General features: G+C 46.7%; 1 pseudogene; it reads left to right on the top strand.

The window, feature by feature from the left end:
- The first annotated feature begins 1,981 nt into the window (after nucleotides 1–1,981).
- LOC112441551 (2-acylglycerol O-acyltransferase 2-like) lies at nucleotides 1,982–6,478 on the top strand (annotated as a pseudogene).
- Nucleotides 6,479–12,837: the final 6,359 nt, after the last annotated feature.

Raw genomic sequence — 12,837 nt, forward strand, 5'->3', positions numbered from 1 at the left:
TTCTGGGTCTCGGTAAAGTGGGGTCTTACATTTTTTCTTTGGTATTATGAAGGGGAATGAAGGGGTTTTCCCTTCTCACGGACTGAAAATACTTCCAACTTAGGATCTGGCCAGCTGACAGGAGTTAATGGGTGACCTGAGAGTGAGGAAGAGGTTGAGGTTGGGGGTGTTCTTTCCAGTCAATTGGAAATGCCCCAATTTTCCTAAGCTTTTTTTTCTCACTGAAACATGAATAAATGCTATTGTAATAGTTCCAAACAAATTCTGTTCTAGAAGTGGAAAGTTTTCTCAAATCTTACCCTCCAGGGAGCCACTATTAACAACTAGGTTTTATTCTCTAGACATGAACATGGGAATTTTTGTTTCATGGGTATAGAAGTTCAGTCTATGAAGATGAGAGAGTTCTGGAGATGAACGATGGTGATTATTAGACCACAACATGAATGAATTTAATGCTGCCGAACAGTACACTTAAAAGTCATTTTGGGTATACGACCAGGAGTGGGTATGCTGCATCCCATGGTAGCTCTATTTTTAGTTTTATGAGGTATATCCATACTGTTCTCCATAGTGCCTTTGTCAAGAAAAGAATAGTTTGAAAAGATATGTGCCCACAATGCTTATTGCTGCACTGTTTACAATGGCTAGGACATGAAGGCAACCTAAATGTCCATAAACAGAGGAATGGATAAAGAAGATGCAGTAATATACACACTGGAATAGTAATCAACTATAAAGAATGAAAAACAATGTCGTTTGCAGCAACCTGGATGGACCTAGTGATTGTTACACTTGGGTGAAGTAAGTCAGACACATAAAGACAAAAATTATATAATATTGCTTATATGCAGAATAGAAAAAAAGGATACAAATTAACTTATTTAAAACAGAACTTAAGGGTCACAGATGTGGAAAACAAACTTATGGTTACAAGTGGGTAATGGGGGAGAGATAAACAGGGAGACTGAGATTGACATAGGCACACTACTATATATGAAACAGATAACTAATAGGAACCTGCTACTAAGCATAAGGAAGTACTCAAAACTCTGTAATGGTCTATACGAGAAATGAATTTAAAAAAAGAGTGTATGTATGTGTGTATATAACTGATTTACTTTGTTCAACACCCAAAACTAACACAATACTAAAATGAATTATACTCTAATGAAAATTTTAAAAAATAATGCAATTCAAAAAATTATTTTGATGATAAGTATTATGTTAAATATATTTTGGGTGATCAGGCACTCAGTCATCTCTGACTCTTTGTGGCCCCATGGACTATAGAATGCCAGGTTCCTCTGTCCATGGGATTTTCCTGGCAAGAATACTGGAATGGGTTGCCATTTCCTCCTTCAGGGTATCTTCCCCAGCCAGGGATGGAACCCTTCGTTGGCAGGCAGATTCTTTACCACTGAGCCACCTGGGAAGCCCATAAAAAATGAAAAGACAAAACAAAGTGCCCAAAACAAAACACTGAAGTCAGCACCATGAGGGCAGCAATATCTGTGCGTTGTGTGTGGCTGTCCCGCACCTGGCAGCCAGCCTACTTTGGCTTCTGCATTTTACTACTGTTCAGACTGGGAAAATCCCAGGGACGGGGGAGCCTGGTGGGCTGCCGTCTATGGGGTCGCACAGAGTTGGACACGACTGAAGCGACTTAGCAGCAGCAGACTGGGTCAAAACTGTCTTCCTCCTGGAGGAAGAGAGAGTTCAGCCATGAACGTCAGGCCGTTTACCCTACTTTTAACTGGAATACAAGTGAAGGCTGATCTTCTTTAAGAGTTTGAGTGCATGGTGTCAAGTGGAGGGAATGGAATGTAGAGACATGATATTTTCTAAGAATGAGGCTGCTTTGGCATCAGATTAAAGACAGCCCCACAGATCACCTGACTCTGAGTTGAAGCCAGGATTAGCCTGTGAAAGGGACTCAGAATCCTAAATCTGAGAGAAATTCTTTACTGAGCCTGCTCCCAGCCCTGTTGCACTCCTGAAGGACAGGCCAAGCATGAGTTCCCTTCTTCCTCTCTCCTCCTTCATCAGGACAGGGCCTGGCAGTGGAGGAAAGAGCTGAGCAAAAACTAAAGAGCTCAGGGAGTTGTATCAAGACTGAGCAGCTTAGTGTAGCCAGAATTTGGGGTGCATGTGGGTGGGTGAGGCTGGAGCAAGAAGGGGATCAAGTTAGCAGTGGGGAGCTTGAAGTCAGGCTGAGCTGCTTGAGCTGAGCCTCAAAGTTATAAGAAGTCATGTGAGGACTTGAGCTGGAGGGGGAGATCTATCTATGGAATACAGGATTTATCTATGGAAAGATGGGCTGGGGGTAGACAGGAAGTGGGCTGGATTGAACAAATATCTTTTCTCTGGGGTCTCATAGAATGGATACTAGAAAGAGTTCATCCTGTCACATTCCACCAGGCATTTATTGAGCACCTGGTGAATACAGACAGAAAGGGAAGTGGAGGGGGAAGACCCAAGTAAGAAAGAAGCCTGGTGCAGTGGGAAAAATTAAGTTTGGACTTAGGCCTACCTGGCTTCAAATTCAGGCTCTCAGTGTGACACAACAGGTGTTGACTGCATTCCTGTCTCCTTGAAGTCTTGGGAAGCTGATCTCTTCCTCCTGGGGTGAGGGGTTGACAGGACAATGCTGCTATTGCTGTGTAAATGGGAAGAGCTCATTCCTTCACCTCACTGACCACTAATGCTCCTGCTTCCCTTCCCAGCCATTCTCTGCAGTGTGGTCTTCATAGCCCTCTTGTTAACAAGATTCTGAATCATCAGTATCCTATAGATGATTGAGCCAAGCTGTGGCAGGGGGCAGGCACAGCAAAATGGTAAGGCGCTGAGTCATGAGGAAGTACAAGGACTATTTCCCCATCTCGGTGAGTAAAGGGGTGGCTAGGGTCCCACGTGTCCATGGGGAAGTGTGATCCTGTGTGCAGTGAGCAGAATACTGGGCTTGGAGACAGGAGCCAGGCTTCCAGCATTATGTGGCCTGGGGAAGAGACAGCTTCTCTCTGGTGATGGTTTCCCACCTACAGGGATGTTGGGTCAATGATGAATGGACAGGATTTGAAGGAGCTCTGTAGTGTATGTAGCTCTGTAGCAGGTGTATGTATCTTACAGGTGTAAAGCCTTCGGTAGCCTAAGTTTGGGGTGAGGGAATCCATACAAATGTAAGATTTTAAGAGACCAACTAGTCCACACTTTATCAGATGATGAGATTGACACCCCAAGAGGGAAGAAGGTGTGACCAAGGACATAGAGACAGGGTTTTTGTTTTGTTTTTATACTGTTTTTAAAGTTTGTACATTAGCTCTGAGAATAGAAGCAGAACAGAGAGCCCTCAGGATCTATCCTGCCCAAACTCTGATAAACTGGGTCTCCTTGGACAGAGCTTTGTCCATTCTGAATCTTAGTTTCCCCGTGGATCCACTAAGCAATCTGATGACTCCTCTTCTGAGTGCCACTGACCCTCTAACCCAGGGTACCTCATGTCCATTTGGACACTTGATCCTGGACCCAAAGCTCAGTCCTTAGTAATGCAGGCCCCTGAATTTAAGTGAGCTGAACTTTGATTCCTTTCCTGAATCCCAGACAGACTAAACCCTTGGATATAAGCACCTGTGGTGGTTAATTATCTAGTGCGGATAGGAAGAGGAAGGCAGTGAAGACAGAGAGGAGGCAGGCAGGGACAGGTGGCCCTCTCTGGACACAGAGAGAAGAATGTATATGGTGTCACCTCTGAGGGTGGACATCATAGGTTCTAATACAGGTTCTGCAACATACCAGCTGAATGGCCTAGGGTTAGCTACACATGATCTCTGAGCCTCGATTTCACGTGTTAAGTGGAAATGTTGCCACATACATAATTGGGTTGTGTGGATTCCATGAGACATCACGTCATCCTCGGACCTTCTGCAGACAGCAGCTTGGTCTCTTTTCACACCTGGAGGTGCTGTCAATTGCACATTTGGCAGAAAAACAGTGCTGAGCGTCTCTGTGACTGTCTCATCTACGTCTGTTCTGTCCTTCCTCTAGCCAGGCATCTCTCTCAGAGGGTTTCAAAACTCAGGCACTATTGACATTGTGGTACATGAAGCTGATTTGCAGAAATTCCATGTGCACAGTGTTCAGGATTGTAGGCCACTGCAGGCCTGTGGCACCAACATCTGCGGAAGGCAGGCAGTACCACCTAGTGGCCAGCAGAGGGAGAGATGATAGGCACTTGGAGTCCCCAGTCCTGGGCTCAGGCCTCCAGAGGGGGCTGTAGTAGGCAGATTTCTGGGCTCCCTTACCTCCCAGGGGAACTTTCAAGTCATCCACAGAGCTTCACAGAGCAGTCCCTGCAGGGATCTTAGGGTGGAAGGAAGTAGCGGGGCCAGAGATTCTCTGCTGTCTACTGAAAAAAAATGCACAAACTAAAAATTGTCAGGTATTTTGTTCTAAGACCTTACTGGGGACTGTAGTTGGGAGATAGCCTCTCAGAATCTCTGAGGAGCTGTTCTAAAAGGTAACGGAGGGTCAGGACTTCTGAGTTTTGCTGGGGGTGGGGGGAACAGAAAGTTATGTAGAGAAACATCAAAAGATTTCTGCCAGTCACAAAAAGCAGATGTCTCCAGTTAATGATTTTCATGCTTTTCTACATGTGGGGAGATGCAAAATCTGGGCTCACTGCAATCATTCCTGTGATGTGCATCCTCACTCTCTGTGACCAGTATCCTGTTTTCTTCCATCCTGAATTCCTTTCAAGGCCCATTGTCAGTGGCAGCTACAGTGGCTGCTGGCTTGAAGGCAGGCAAGCAATATTCCTTGCCCTAACAACTCTGCTGGGTCTACTCCACATTACAAGCCTTTGCGCCGTGATTCTATGAGCCACTGCCTAGTGGTAGAGTTTCTAGGGAAATTAGGAGATTAATTCTGAGCACTGGAGTTTTCTAAACACACCCTATAGGCTTCCTAAAGAGCTAATGGTGGAGAATCAAGCAATCTTTCCCCAAGAACAATCTGTTTCCACCTCATGCTGAAGGTCAGTCCAGGAGCTGGGTTTCTCTGTGAAGATTTCATTATCCCAGAGCAGCAGTGTCTACACAGGCCAAGGCCTGAGCAGGGGTGCAGTGCTGTGGGCAGGCTGTGACCTGGTGTCAGGGAGTGCTGCAGACTTGGCAGGACACCTCCCTGGCCCCTCTCCACCCACACCTGTGGGTATCACCGGACTTCATGCCCCTCCTCCTGGCACCCTCTTCCCTGCACCCTGGGGTCTCTTACACTGAGTCACAGGAACTCAGGGGTCAGCCCTGACCCGGGACAGAACTCCAGCTGCCACAGTCCTTGGAGAGATGCTTGCTCCCTCCTGCGATGGCTCCTTCATTCTGGGCGGGCTCTGCCTGGGATAAGGTCTCCCTTCACGTAGGACAGGGGCTTGTGTCCCTGTCACCCTCCTAGGAGTCCTACCTCTGCCTTGGGCAGAGGCTTCCCTTCCCTGGTTGGCTGTATCAGCTTCATCCATTCATGGGTCCGTTCTCTCCGCGTTCGTTCCACAGTCTCCCAGAGCATCTCCTCTGCTCCAGGCCTGCAGTGGGGACAAGGATCCTCAGACAGTCTCTAATCTCAGGACACTCACATGGGGTGTGACAGCACTTGGGCGCAGGGGACACACAGAAGTGGTCAGCACAGAAAGTCAGCAGGGAGACTGGGCTGGGGGGTACAAGATGCAGCGCCAGTTCACCAGCTTGCTGTCCCTGCAGCTGGTCAAGACCGCCGAGCTGGACCCCTCCAGGAACTACCTTGCTGGTGTCCATCCCCACGGCATACTGGCCTTTGGAGCTTTTACCAACCTGTGTACCCATAGCACAGGCTTCTCATTTTTCCCCGTCATTTGCTTACATTTGACCGTGTTGAATTAGACTTTCCTGGTTCCCTTCCTCAGGGATTACATCATGTCAGGGGCTGAATCTTCCCACACCTGGGAACCCAGGAAGACCAGGGCTGGAGGCATGAAGGAGGGATCTTAGGGAGGGTTTCTAAGAATGTATTTCCTCTAAGAGCATGTATAGTAGAGAAGGAGACTAGACACGGGGAAGCACTTCCCACATCTGTGCTCAGCAGTGAGCTTGGTGAGGGTTTGGGAAGAGGGGAATGACTCAGTCCTAGTCCTCAGGGAACTCCCAGTTGCAGTGATAGAGTGTGTAGGGACTCACACACCCTCCCCTCGAAGCAGTTCCTGGCCTCTCAGCCCATACCTAACCACCTTCCTCTCTTCCTAGAGATGGTCTCACCAGACAAGGAGAGTGCTGCTCACATTCTGAGCAGGGAGGGAGGCTGCAACCTTCTGGACATCATTGTTGGCAGTGCCAAGGAGGCTCTGATAGCCAGGCCTGGAGTCTATAAGCTGGTGTGGTGGAACCACAAGGGTTTTATCAGGCTTGCTCTGATGCACGGTGTAAGGCCAGTGTGGAAAAAAGAGAGCGAGCCAGACATTCAGGCAGAGAAAGATTTATTGTAGGAAGAGAGAAAGAAAGTGACTGGCTTTAGAGAAAAACCAGTGCCCTCCCTTTACAGACAATCCTTCTTATACCCTAAAGTTGGGAAATTGTGCCCCAGTAGGAGAGGTCCTCTTTAGCCTGCAGCTGGGGGTCTTGTGGGGTCTAGTTGAAGGGGTCTCATGGTCACGTAGTCTTGAGAAACTGGCACCAGCAGGGAAAAACAGGATAGAAAAAACGGGATGCCCACTAGGGCAATGTGGCCACTGTGACTTCGCCCCTTGTTTGTCAGGTCACCATGATGTACCATATTTTAACTATACGCTATGAGCCTCTTGTGATCTCTAACATTCCAGCCTTTTTGACATAGGATAAGGGCCGAAGGTCAGTCTTCTGTATCTGTTTCACACTGGTTTGGGACGATGTCATGGGGTAAGATAAGAAAAGACTGGAATGTGGGTTAAGGACAGTCTGAGTGGGCTCAAAGCTTTTGATAATTGGAGCGAGTTAGAAGCAGCTCATGAACAATCTGGTTGGTGAAGGCTCATAGGCAATCCTGGAAAAAATTTGAAAAAAGATGCCTTAGACAGGGGCTGAAAGTCAGAATGAGGGTTAATGTGAGAAGGGGGCCCAGTAAAGGTAGGACCCATGGCATCCAATCCCAACTGCTTAACCAGTTTTACCATGAATTAATGAGATGTTGATGTATTCTTGAGGCCCTATTTATCAGATTCCTTGCTGCCTCCTTTACAACACCCGATTTATTGATGTAGAAACAGCAGGCTTTGTCTAGAAAAAGACGTAGGCCTCCTTTTTCTTCTGTGAGAAGGTCTAACCCTCTTCTGTTTTGAAGGACCACAGCTGCCAGGGAATCTAGTTAGCTCTGGAGAGTAATAAGGCCAATGGCTACTTCTTCTAGGCTTTCAGTAAGATCCTTAGAGAAACTCTGATAGTAGTTTAAAGAGGTCATGAGCCCTGCAGTCCCTGTTCCAAACCCCACCACTATTTTCCTAAGCTTATTGATAAGGGAATGAATTGAATTGCTAGTTTGGGTTGGTTGTGGATTAGTGAGATAGGCAGTGTTTGGTTGTTAGGAGCAACAGAGATTTGTCAAGCAAGATCAGGGTTATTTGAAGGGGCTGAGGAGATATGGAAGAAATGAAGTATCAAGTCTTCTAATGTCTCATTACAAGCGTGAGTTGGAGGCTCAGAAGAATTAGGGTTAAGGGTGGCAGAGTTAAGAGTAGGGCAGCATTCAAAAGAGAACTCAGGAGTTTCTAGGAGAGTGACATGAATTAGTTGGATGCGAGAAGGTAATAGAAAAGAATGTGATGTTGCTCTCACATGGCCTTGTGTGAGAGTAAATTCTTAAGGTCATGTGGTGAGCAAATGACCTTGGGAGTCCCCAAAGTAGGTTTTTTTCTTTCTTGAGCAAGAAGTGTAGATGCGGCCAGAGCACACAGGCAGCCTGGCCATCCCTGTATGGTGGTATCCAGCTGATTTGACAGATAAGCAATGGGGGCAAAAGAAGGGCCCTGCATCTGTCCTAAGACTCCCAGGGCAATTTTTTGTGTCTCAGTAGTATAGAGTGTGAAAGGGCGAGAGAAATCAGGTGGTGTTAAAGCTGGGGCCAAGAGAATAGCTTGTTTTAGAGCATTGAAGTCTGAACGGATGTTTGACTTAGGCTCAGGAGGCTCTGAAAAATCCCCCCGGGTAGCTTAGTATAGGGGTTGTGCTAGGAGGGCAAAATTGGGGATCCAGAGTAGATACTCAGCCAAGCCCAAAAAGGGCAGAATTTCTGTTTTTGATGCAGGGAGTGGAAGGGCAGATAAAAGGAACTTTCTGTCAGTAGTTATATGTCTCTTTGATGGTATCAGGAGAACTCTAAGACAGGTGACCTCAGGAAGGGAAAGTTGAGCCTTAGTAGGAGATATGTGATACCTCCGATTGGCTAGGAAGTTGAGGAGTTGTATTGTATGTTACTGGAGTGTATGAGTGAGGGGCTACAAAGGAGAAGGTAATCTACGTATTGGAGGATAGAGCTTGGGACAAGATAGAAGGAGGTTAAGTCTGAGGCAAGGGTTTGGCCAAAAAAAAAAACGAGGACTAGCACGAAATCCTTGGGGAAGGACAGTCCATGTTAATTGTTGGGAGTGATGAGTGTCTGGATCTGTCCAGGCAAAGGCAAAAGGATCTTGAGAATCTAGGTGTAAAGGGATGGTGAAAAATGCATCCTTGAGGTTCAGGGCAATGAAATAGGTAGTAAAAGGAGGAATAAGGGAAAGAAGAGTATAGGGATTTGGGACTACTGGGTGAATGGGAATGAGAGTAGCATTAATAAGTCTCAAGTCTTGAACCAGGTGGTAGGAGCCATTTGGCTTTTTAACAGGTGGGATAGATGTATTATAAGGAGAGTGAGTAGGGTGCAAGAGATCCTGATACAACAGCTTAGAGATGATGGGTTTTAACCCCTGTTGATGTATCTGGGAAATAGGGTATTGAGATTGATTGGGAAACTTTGTTGGGTCTTTTAGACGAATATAAACAGGAGTATGGTGGGAGGTGAGGAAGTAGTAGGTTCAAGAAACAGTAGGCCAGGTAGGGAAAAAGATTTGGAATAGCGAGGAAAGCCTTGAATTTGAAGACCAGATCCCTTCCAAGGATTGGAGTGGGGCATTTTGGGAGTATGAGGAAAGAATGAGAGAATGGGGTATTTTGAAGTCTGCAAGGCAGAGGCTCAGTAATCTGTGGTGTAGACACTAAACTGTCAACCCCCATAACAGAGATCTGAGAGACTTTAGTTTTTCTGGAATAAGCAGGCATGGCAGAATGCTGCTGCTAAGTCGCGTCAGTCGTGTCTGACTCTGTGTGACCCCATAGATGGAAGCCCACCAGGCTCCTCTGTCCACGGGATTTCCTAGGCAAGAGTGCTGGAGTAGGGTGCCATTGCCTTCTCTGGGCATGGCAGAATAGGTGGCCCCCATGTCGATAAGAAAAGAGACATCGGTTTACCTGCCACTGTGAGAGTTACCCTGGGTTCCATAGAGGTAATGAGAGTTGGGGCCTGGGGCCCTGGGCACCTTCAGTCTTCAGCGGTGAGTCCAAGGAGTCTGGGCAGAGCTGGGTCTGAGGACTCCTGCTTGGGACCAGGAGGAGATGTCTGGATCCCTAAAGGAACTACCTTCCAATGTCTCTTTATGCCACAATTAGGACTTGGACCTGGAGCAGGCCTAGGCTTTGGGCATGAGCAGGCCCAGTGGCCTTCTTTACTGCATATGTAACAGGGCCTAGATGATTTTTTTCCTCAGTCAGAGGATTGAGGTTTGGAGCCATATAGGGCAGTGGCTAAGAGGTGATATTTAGCCTGATCTCTTTGAGCCTTTTCTAGTTTTGCCTGTTCTTCTGGGTTATTGAAAATTTTTAAAGCCAAATTTATAACATCTCGTTGAGAGGTTTGAGGGCCTTCCTCTGGCTTTTTTAGCTTTTTTCAAATGTCTGGGGATGATTGGGAAATAAAATGAGTATTAAGGACAAGAGTAGCTTCTGTTGAAGTTGGATCTAATGTTGTACGTGTGTGTAGGGCTTCTGTTAATCTAGCTAGAAATTGTGCTGATTTTCATCTGGTCTTTGAGTTATTTCTCTGAGTTTATCAAAGTTAACAGCTTTATGTCCTGCCTTTTGGAGGCCTGCAATAAGGCAAGTCACCACGTGATTATGGACTGTTCGCCCTGGACACCCTGCCTGGTAGTCCCAATTAGGGTCGTCCCTGGAAACGGCAGCTGAGCCTACAGGCTTAGTATCATCAGTTTGATGTATTTCATTGGCATGAACCAGAGAGACTTGCCAGATTCATTCTTTTTCTTCTGGGAGAAGGGTAGAGGAGAGTATAATGTAATAAGACTGGGTGAGGTATTTAAATTCTTTTAAATAAGTGTCAGGGTCAGAGGAAAAAGAGCCAAGACATTTTTTGATTTGAGATAAATCGGAGAGGGAGAACAGGACAGGACGTGTACCTGAATAACGCCTTCTGTACCAGCCACCTCTCCTAAGGGAAGGAGGGGAGCCCCGAGGGATTCAGAGTTCTGTTTCTTTAAGGCCGCAGCCAGGTATGAGGAGGGGATTTAGGGAGGTCGGGATTGGGACTTGAGACTCTGGTAGTAGGGGGTGGAGCAGAAGCCCCAGAGCCCAGTTTTCCGAAATAGGCCTGAGGGGAGGGTCAGAAGCTTCAGTAGCGGCCTGAGCCTGAGAGGGAAGAGGAGTAGGGGGTGGTAGGGGGACCTAAGGTGGAGGTTGTGAGACTGGGTTGGCTACCACAGGATTAGAGGCCATTTGAGGTGCACTGTGGTCAGAAGGGTCAAAAGAGGAGGAGGAAAAATCCGAGCAGGGATCAGGAGATACAGTATTAGGGGGATGTGGCCCAGAATGGGCTAAAAATATTTGAGAAGTAGAACAGGAAGTACAGAGAGAAGGCCAAGAGCGGAAAGCAAAGAAAGCCTGAACATAAGGGATCTCTGACCACTTGCCATAGCAGCCGCAAAAGTTATCTATAGTCAAGAGTTCCTTTTTCTGGCCACTGAGACCTATTACCCAGTCGATATTGTGGCCATACAGTGTTAGAGTAATAAGTGAGTCGCTTTGGCCTTATTTCTCCTTGAAAACCCAAGGTTTTTGGGTTTTGGAGAAGGCAGTCTAAAGGGGTAGATTTTGTAGGTTGGGACTGAGAATTTCCCATTATAGTCGAATAGGGAGGGAGGGCAAGCAAGGGCGAGTGAAAAACGAAGAGAAAGCTCCGAGAGAAAAGGCGTCCCCATTTCCCCGGCATTCTCAGACAGCCACAGAGTCTACCTTGAAATGGGCGTCCCCTATTTCAAAGTGAGACTAGGGCCCAAGGACCGAGGGGATCCTCCGCCTAGGGCTTCAAAAACCAGACCAGAGAAAGAAGATCCCAGAGAGCAGGAATTTACTCAGCCGTGCTGCCGATGAAATCAGAGCCCGTGTGTGGATGTCAATCCAGCAAGGCAAGTGGAGAGTCCCTTCCCGGAGGCTAGTCCCAGATTCTGGCGAGGTCCAAGGGAGGGAACCACCGAAAGTGGGCTCAGGAGAGGAGCCTCTAGCCGCGGTGGGTCTTCCCTCCCAGGTTTCGGCACCAGAAATGCAGGAAGAGAGAAAGAAAGTGACTGGCTTTAGAGAAAAACCAGTGCCCTCCCTGTACAGCCAACCCTTCTTATACCCTATAGATGGGAAATACCCTGTCCGGAGGGAGGGGGCCTCAGTTTATCTTTAGCTGGCAGCTGAGGTCTTGTCGGTCTAGTTGAAGGGGTCTCAGGGTCGGGTCGTCACACAGTCTTGAGAAACTGGCACCAGCAGAGAAAAACAGGATATTGCCTTAAGGAAAAACAGGATGCCCGCTAGGGCAACGTGGCCACTGTGACTTCATCCCTTGCTTGTCAGGTCACCACAATGCGCCATATTTTCACGATATACTATGAGCCCCTTGTGAACCCTAACAATTTTCACCAAATATAACCAAATTAAGACTTGCTTGAGAAATAGCTCTAGAAATAAAAGTGGCCTGATGATTTATATAACCATAACTGACCATAAACGTTTTTTGCTTTATTGAAACTTTTATAGAGTCTCAGACTGAACTTTTAAAATAAAACCTTTCAGGGATAGGAAAGTCATGTCAAAGGGTTATCACAGATTTTGTCTAACAGATCTAAGTGAATTCCTAAACCTAAAAGTTTCCAATCTCTGGAGGGGTCAGAGAGAGGAAAGATAAATGTTTCAATTTGTTTACAAAGTATAATTTCACTAAATTACTGTCATAATTAGTTTAAGGGGAAGGTTTTCCCTACTCCTGGAAAACACAGTTTCAAACTTATAAATTTTCAGATAGAAACCATAAAAGTTATAAGCATATTTGCCAGTTCTTTCAGTCCTTTTGTTAACTTTTGTGAAGTCATCAGATTTCCCATTCAGTTCAGTCACTCAGTCATGTCTGACTCTTTGCAACCCTATGGATTGCAGCACGCCAGGCCTCCCTGTCCATCACCAACTCCCAGAGCTTGCTCAAACTCATGTCCATCAAGTCAGTGATGCCATCCAACCATCTCATCCTTTGTTGTCCCCTTCTCCTCCTGCCTTCAATCTTTCCCAGCATCAAGGTCTTTTCCAATGAGTCAGTTCTTCGCATCATGTGGCCAAAGTATCGGAACTTCAGCTTTAGTTCAGAAACTAGTATTTATTCAAAAGTCTTCCCCAGTGACTCAGCTGGTAAAGATTCTGCCTAATGATACAGGACACAGAAGAGATGTGGGTTCGATTCCTGGGTTGGGGAGATTCCCTAGAGAAG

Source organism: Bos taurus, chromosome 15 (assembly GCF_002263795.3).
Source record: "Bos taurus isolate L1 Dominette 01449 registration number 42190680 breed Hereford chromosome 15, ARS-UCD2.0, whole genome shotgun sequence".
Taxonomy (NCBI): Eukaryota; Metazoa; Chordata; class Mammalia; order Artiodactyla; family Bovidae; genus Bos; species Bos taurus.